The sequence below is a fragment of the Nansenia antarctica genome (genome assembly GCF_963989245.1).
Source record: "Nansenia antarctica genome assembly, chromosome: 7".
Classification (NCBI taxonomy): domain Eukaryota; kingdom Metazoa; phylum Chordata; class Actinopteri; order Argentiniformes; family Microstomatidae; genus Nansenia; species Nansenia antarctica.
Window position 1 is genome coordinate 31,858,159 of NC_137677.1, and position 6,839 is coordinate 31,864,997.

Consider the following 6,839-nt stretch of genomic DNA (forward strand, 5'->3'; position numbering starts at 1 on the left):
GAGACACAGCCTCTACCTCCTGAGACACAGCCTCTACCTCCACCAGCCTCTACCTCCTGAGACACAGCCTCTACCTCCTGAGACACAGCCTCTACCTCCTGAGACACAGCCTCTACCTCCTGAGACACAGCCTCTACCTCCTGAGACACAGCCTCTACCTCCACCAGCCTCTACCTCCTGAGACACAGCCTCTACCTCCTGAGACACAGCCTCTACCTCCTGAGACACAGCCTCTACCTCCTGAACCACAGCCTCTACCTCCTGAGACACAGCCTCTACCTCCTGAGACACAGCCTCTACCTCCACCAGCCTCTACCTCCTGAGACACAGCCTCTACCTCCTGAGACACAGCCTCTACCTCCTGAGACACAGCCTCTACCTCCTGAGACACAGCCTCTACCTCCTGAGACACAGCCTCTACCTCCACCAGCCTCTACCTCCTGAGACACAGCCTCTACCTCCACCAGCCTCTACCTCCTGAGACACAGTCTCTACCTCCACCAGCCTCTACCTCCTGAGACACAGCCTCTACCTCCACCAGCCTCTACCTCCTGAGACACAGCCTCTACCTCCACCAGCCTCTACCTCCTGAGACACAGCCTCTACCTCCTGAGACACAGCCTCTACCTCCTGAGAAACAGCCTCTACCTCCTGAGACACAGCCTCTACCTCCTGAGACACAGCCTCTACCTCCTGAGACACAGCCTCTACCTCCTGAGACACAGCCTCTACCTCCTGAGACACAGCCTCTACCTCCTGAGAAACAGCCTCTACCTCCTGAGACACAGCCTCTACCTCCTGAGACACAGCCTCTACCTCCTGAGACACAGCCTCTACCTCCTGAGACACAGCCTCTACCTCCTGAGACACAGCCTCTACCTCCACCAGCCTCTACCTCCTGAGCCACAGCCTCTACCTCCTGAGACACAGCCTCTACCTCCTGAGACACAGCCTCTACCTCCTGAGACACAGCCTCTACCTCCACCAGCCTCTACCTCCTGAGCCACAGCCTCTACCTCCTGAGACACAGCCTCTACCTCCTGAGACACAGCCTCTACCTCCACCAGCCTCTACCTCCTGAGACACAGCCTCTACCTCCTGAGACACGGCCTCTACCTCCTGAGCCACAGCCTCTACCTCCTGAGACACAGCCTCTACCTCCTGAGACACAGCCTCTACCTCCACCAGCCTCTACCTCCTGAGACACAGCCTCTACCTCCTGAGACACGGCCTCTACCTCCTGAGACACAGCCTCTACCTCCTGAGACACAGCCTCTACCTCCTGAGACACAGCCTCTACCTCCTGAGACACAGCCTCTACCTCCTGAGACACAGCCTCTACCTCCTGAGACACAGCCTCTACCTCCACCAGCCTCTACCTCCACCAGCCTCTACCTCCTGAGCCACAGCCTCTACCTCCTGAGACACAGCCTCTACCTCCACCAGCCTCTACCTCCTGAGACACAGCCTCTACCTCCTGAGACACAGCCTCTACCTCCTGAGACACAGCCTCTACCTCCTGAGACACAGCCTCTACCTCCTGAGACACAGCCTCTACCTCCACCAGCCTCTACCTCCACCAGCCTCTACCTCCTGAGCCACAGCCTCTACCTCCTGAGACACAGCCTCTACCTCCTGAGACACAGCCTCTACCTCCACCAGCCTCTACCTCCTGAGACACAGCCTCTACCTCCTGAGACACGGCCTCTACCTCCTGAGCCACAGCCTCTACCTCCTGAGACACAGCCTCTACCTCCTGAGACACAGCCTCTACCTCCACCAGCCTCTACCTCCTGAGACACAGCCTCTACCTCCTGAGACACGGCCTCTACCTCCTGAGACACAGCCTCTACCTCCTGAGACACAGCCTCTACCTCCTGAGACACAGCCTCTACCTCCTGAGACACAGCCTCTACCTCCTGAGACACAGCCTCTACCTCCTGAGACACAGCCTCTACCTCCTGAGACACAGCCTCTACCTCCACCAGCCTCTACCTCCACCAGCCTCTACCTCCTGAGACACAGCCTCTACCTCCTGAGACACAGCCTCTACCTCCTGAGACACAGCCTCTACCTCCTGAGACACAGCCTCTACCTCCTGAGAAACAGCCTCTACCTCCTGAGACACAGCCTCTACCTCCTGAGACACAGCCTCTACCTCCTGAGACACAGCCTCTACCTCCACCAGCCTCTACCTCCTGAGACACAGCCTCTACCTCCTGAGACACAGCCTCTACCTCCTGAGACACAGCCTCTACCTCCTGAGACACAGCCTCTACCTCCTGAGACACAGCCTCTACCTCCACCAGCCTCTACCTCCTGAGACACAGCCTCTACCTCCTGAGACACAGCCTCTACCTCCTGAGACACAGCCTCTACCTCCTGAACCACAGCCTCTACCTCCTGAGACACAGCCTCTACCTCCTGAGACACAGCCTCTACCTCCACCAGCCTCTACCTCCTGAGACACAGCCTCTACCTCCTGAGACACAGCCTCTACCTCCTGAGACACAGCCTCTACCTCCTGAGACACAGCCTCTACCTCCTGAGACACAGCCTCTACCTCCACCAGCCTCTACCTCCTGAGACACAGCCTCTACCTCCACCAGCCTCTACCTCCTGAGACACAGTCTCTACCTCCACCAGCCTCTACCTCCTGAGACACAGCCTCTACCTCCACCAGCCTCTACCTCCTGAGACACAGCCTCTACCTCCACCAGCCTCTACCTCCTGAGACACAGCCTCTACCTCCTGAGACACAGCCTCTACCTCCTGAGAAACAGCCTCTACCTCCTGAGACACAGCCTCTACCTCCTGAGACACAGCCTCTACCTCCTGAGACACAGCCTCTACCTCCTGAGACACAGCCTCTACCTCCTGAGACACAGCCTCTACCTCCTGAGAAACAGCCTCTACCTCCTGAGACACAGCCTCTACCTCCTGAGACACAGCCTCTACCTCCTGAGACACAGCCTCTACCTCCTGAGACACAGCCTCTACCTCCTGAGACACAGCCTCTACCTCCACCAGCCTCTACCTCCTGAGCCACAGCCTCTACCTCCTGAGACACAGCCTCTACCTCCTGAGACACAGCCTCTACCTCCTGAGACACAGCCTCTACCTCCACCAGCCTCTACCTCCTGAGCCACAGCCTCTACCTCCTGAGACACAGCCTCTACCTCCTGAGACACAGCCTCTACCTCCACCAGCCTCTACCTCCTGAGACACAGCCTCTACCTCCTGAGACACGGCCTCTACCTCCTGAGCCACAGCCTCTACCTCCTGAGACACAGCCTCTACCTCCTGAGACACAGCCTCTACCTCCACCAGCCTCTACCTCCTGAGACACAGCCTCTACCTCCTGAGACACGGCCTCTACCTCCTGAGACACAGCCTCTACCTCCTGAGACACAGCCTCTACCTCCTGAGACACAGCCTCTACCTCCTGAGACACAGCCTCTACCTCCTGAGACACAGCCTCTACCTCCTGAGACACAGCCTCTACCTCCACCAGCCTCTACCTCCACCAGCCTCTACCTCCTGAGCCACAGCCTCTACCTCCTGAGACACAGCCTCTACCTCCTGAGACACAGCCTCTACCTCCACCAGCCTCTACCTCCTGAGACACAGCCTCTACCTCCTGAGACACGGCCTCTACCTCCTGAGCCACAGCCTCTACCTCCTGAGACACAGCCTCTACCTCCTGAGACACAGCCTCTACCTCCACCAGCCTCTACCTCCTGAGACACAGCCTCTACCTCCTGAGACACGGCCTCTACCTCCTGAGACACAGCCTCTACCTCCTGAGACACAGCCTCTACCTCCTGAGACACAGCCTCTACCTCCTGAGACACAGCCTCTACCTCCTGAGACACAGCCTCTACCTCCTGAGACACAGCCTCTACCTCCACCAGCCTCTACCTCCACCAGCCTCTACCTCCTGAGACACAGCCTCTACCTCCACCAGCCTCTACTTCTGGTGCCCTGAACAACGGGGACTATGTATAACAAGTGTTGTCATTTCTGAATGGAGAAATCTGTACACACACACACACACACACATACACACACACACACACACACACACACACACACACACACATGTACACACATGCCCTCAAATGACAGTTGATAATCTCTAAACAAAAAAAACTATAATCCCAAACATAAAAAAACAATGCTTCACTGTCCCATTACTTATGAAGGGCCCTGTGAATGTATATGACGAAAAATCGTCTTTGCCCAATGAGGAAGCAACGTATATACTAGTGATGTAAACACCCGTGTCAGCAGTCTTTCACTGTGACCAGGGGTTTGGTAACACATGAAAGTGCTCTCAGTGTATCACAGAGGAACTGGGTCAGACCTATCTGGGTTTCCTGGACGGGCAGTGTTGTGTTGTGGATTTAATAAAAGATTCAAATAGTGGATTTTAAATCTAAGTATCAGTCATTTATTGAAGTTACACATGGTCTGCAACTCCGGAGCTGGGTTTATCCAATCTCAGAGATGGAATGGTAACGCAACACACAAAGTACAGCTCTCTTATACAAGAACCAGATCCCAGGAAGTACAGGAATTTAAGGAGGATAAAACACAGCCAGAACACAGATAAATCATCTACATTCTGTAAATGCGACAAAAAAACATCCCAGGAACACAGAAGCACAGACAAAGAATCCCACCACAGCAGTTGGACATGGCCTCCAGGTTGGGCTAGAAATGAATGTCAGAAAAACAAATACAAACAATCTATAATCAGTCTTGTAGACAGTGGAATGGAAAAGGATGCGTTTAATCCCCTTTGGCCTGTCTCTCATATGTTATATGAATATCCTTTGGATCATCCTCTGTATTTGACAGATTATACTGCTACAGGTTCAGACACCGACTGTCTTTAACATCGCCTTGATCGGTAGTTTTATATATATATATATATATTTGTTATAACTTGAGTCATTGAGTCATCATATAACTCCTATTTTAGAGACTCTACACTGGCTTCCTGTTAAGTTCAGAATAGATGTCAAGATCCTTCTGCTTGTTTATAAAGCTCTCACTGGCACAGCACCAGAATATCTGAAAGACCTTTTGCTAGCATATAAGCCCAATAGAGCTCTCAGGTCTTCTGACGCTGGTTTTCTTTGTGTATCACATGTACAAAAGAAGAGATTTGGTGAGGCTGCATTCTCATTTTATGCAGCCAGATTGTGTCTCACTGCCAGTTTACATTAGGGATGCAACCTCAGCAAATATGTTCAAGTCAAGACTAAAAACCCATCTTTTTAATTATTGCCTTTAAATGAGTAAATAATTCAATTATGATTATATAACGATTGGAGCACTTTGAGCTGCAACGTTTGCAGGAAAAGCGCTATACAAATAATTAAGTTATTATTATTATTATTATTATTATTGAGGTACAATATGTCAAGAGTTCACTAGTAAGCCAATATCAACATCTCCTGTCTAAAGAATAATTTCTGTCTATCTATTCGTATTTGCCCCTCAATGCACTTACTCTCACACTTGCTACACAAGGAACCAAAACCGCCAAACAGGAAGTGGGACATTCTCAGTTCAACACAACTGATGATGTGGGCAGACAGCAGACTGTGTCAGGTGTTAAATGTGCTGTGTGGTTTGCGGTAACAGAGGTGACAGTTAGTCAAGACACTTTCTACCAACTATGAGACGCAGTAGCCAGTAGCTTCCCCACCATGGACCCACACAAGAGCTTCTCCTGTCTCTGGCTTCTCCTCCACCTGCTCTTTGGTATGACCTATATATGTATTTATATTCGTTATTATATATTAATGTATATATTTATATATAATACAGATGAAGTCAAGATTATTTTAGTGTTAATTTTTGTATTATTTCAGGAAGAAATTTGATATGGAATTGCGTCTGTCACCAATGGAATAATGATCTTCCTAGCTCCTGGTGCACTAGTTGTTGTTGTTGTTGTTGTTTGTATGTGGTTAGACGTCTTTATGTGTATCTGTGAACATGCTGCTCTAAATTAATCGCCCCCAGTGGGACTAATAAAGTTGTTTGAATTGAATAGTGTCAATCCAAAACAGCCTATCTTTTTTTCATTTCTTTTTTTTCTGAGTCCGGCAGTCCCACTCATATTTTTCATTTCATTGGACAGATACAGTGAAGACAGGCAGGAAAGTAAGGAGAAGAAGGGAGAGAGGGCATGTCAGCAGGGTATGGGCCGGATTCTAACCCATGCCGACATGTAGACTGTAGACCACGGTGCTAGACCACTGGACCACCCCAGGCCATGATGCTAGACCACTGGACCACCCCAGGCCATGGTACTAGACCTTTGGACCACCCCAGGCCATGGTGCTAGACCCCTGGACCACCCCAGGCCATGGTACCAGACCACTGGACCACCCCAGGCCATGGTGCTAGACCCCTGGACCACCCCAGGCCATGGTAGTGGTACTAGACCCCTGGACCACCCCAGGCCATGGTGCTAGACCACTGGACCACCCCAGGCCATGGTAGTGGTACTAGACCCCTGGACCACCCCAGGCCATGGTAGTGGTACTAGACCCCTGGACCACCCCAGGCCATGGTGCTAGACCCCTGGACCACCCCAGGCCATGGTGCTAGACCACTGGACCACCCCAGGCCATGGTGCTAGACCACTGGACCACCCCAGGCCATGGTACTAGACCACTGGACCACCCCAGGCCATGGTGCTAGACCACTGGACCACCCCAGGCCATGGTGCTAGACCACTGGACCACCCCAGGCCATGGTGCTAGACCACTGGACCACCCCAGGCCATGGTGCTAGACCACTGGACCACCACAGGCCAT